Consider the following 1,811-nt stretch of genomic DNA (forward strand, 5'->3'; position numbering starts at 1 on the left):
ACACACACACACACACACACACACACATACACAGAAATAAGAAATTTAATTAATTACCAATAATAATAAAGGGTGACGTCCCTAAGCATTAGCACAGGTGCTGATGTTTCGCCGTGGCCACGTGCCTCACCGCCCAGCAGAGGCCTGGGAGAGAAGATGCAGGAGGAAAAAGCAGGCTCTGTCTGACGGCCACAGCCACAGCTTAGACAGGGCACCAGAAGCCACACTTCTTGTGTAGTGGTGCATGCCATTAATCCCAGCACTTGGGAGGCAAAGGAGGGCAAATCTCTGTGAGTTCAAGGCCAGCCTGGTCTACAGAGTGAGTTCTAGAACAGCCAGAGTTCCACACACACACACACACACACACACACACAGAACAAAACATAAATAAATAAATAAACAAATACCTTGCTTCTGTCTTGGAGGGCTGATATATGGTTTTATTACCAGCATTCAGGAGGCCGAAGCAAAGGGATCTCAGTGAGTTCAGGCCTGCCTGGTCTACACAACTAGTTCTAGGCCAGCCAAGGTTACATAGTGAGACCCTGTCTCAACACTGCCCCAAAACAAACAAACAAAACCAAAAACATATACCAAAAACCAAACCAAAACAAACACTGCCCCAAAACAAACAAAACCAAAAACATACACCAAAAACCAAACCAAAACAAACCTAATTGCTGCTCCTAAACTTTGTGTTTGTTTAGATAAATCCATGTGTTCTATAGGAAGGAGGAGGAAAGATTGTGTATGTGTGGTGTGTGTGTGTCTGTGTATGTATGTATGTGAACATCTATGTGTGTGTATCTCTGTGTATGTGTGTGTTTGTGTATGTGTGTGGTCTCTCTGTGTATATGTGTGTGGTCTCTCTGTGTGTGTCTGTGTCTCTGTGTTTGTATGTGTGTGTGTGTGTGTGTGTGTGTATCTCTGTGTATGTGTGTGTTTATGTATGTGTGTGGTCTCTCTGTGTGTGTCTGTGTATGTATCTGGGTCTGTGAGTGTATATCTCTGTGTCTGCGTCTCTGTGTGTGTATGTGTGTCCGTCCATGTATCAGTGTCTGTGTCCGTGTGTGTGTGTGTGTGTGTGAATTTCAGCTGTCTCACTACAGCAGAAAAAAATAGAACTTCATAAGACTAAGGACAGGACAAAGAAAATCTTCAGTAGCTCTGAGCTCAGAGACATTCCTCCGCGCTGGACCATCAAAGCCCTCCCTCGGGAAGAGGTAAGCCTGTGCTGTGCCTTGGAAATGGAAGAAATCAGAGAACAGAGGAGAGGAAGGAAGGTGTTTTGGCAGAAAAATATATATTGATTCCATTATAAAATCTATTCATGTGTGTTATCCCCTTTCATATTCACTGGACTGAGGGACCCTTGATGTTCTGTCTCATTTCGTAGGCAATATAGTGGAGTAGCTAGGAGTATGGTTTTAATTTTTTATGGTTAAGTATATAGCAGGTGGGATAGACACATTAATGTCTGCTCTCTCAACACACCTTATATAATCATTATCATCATCACCGTCACTATCACCTTCATATTTCTTTCTGGAAGATGGCAAGTGGATGTGGGAGTTGAGAAAATGGAGATAGCTGTGTACCAAGGATGTCAAAGAAAAGGCAGCGGACTGGGGGCAGGGCTAGGGACAGATCAGACACTGTAAACACCACAGAGGGTGAGAGTAAAATATGAGTTAACAATCACTGTGATGGCCAGACATGGTGGAGCAGACCTTCAACCCCAGCACTCAGAAGGCAGAGGCAGGTGGATCTTTGTGAGTTGGAGGCTAGACAGAGCTATATAGAGAACAGAC

This window comes from Mus caroli, chromosome 4, assembly GCF_900094665.2.
Source record: "Mus caroli chromosome 4, CAROLI_EIJ_v1.1, whole genome shotgun sequence".
Classification (NCBI taxonomy): Eukaryota; Metazoa; Chordata; class Mammalia; order Rodentia; family Muridae; genus Mus; species Mus caroli.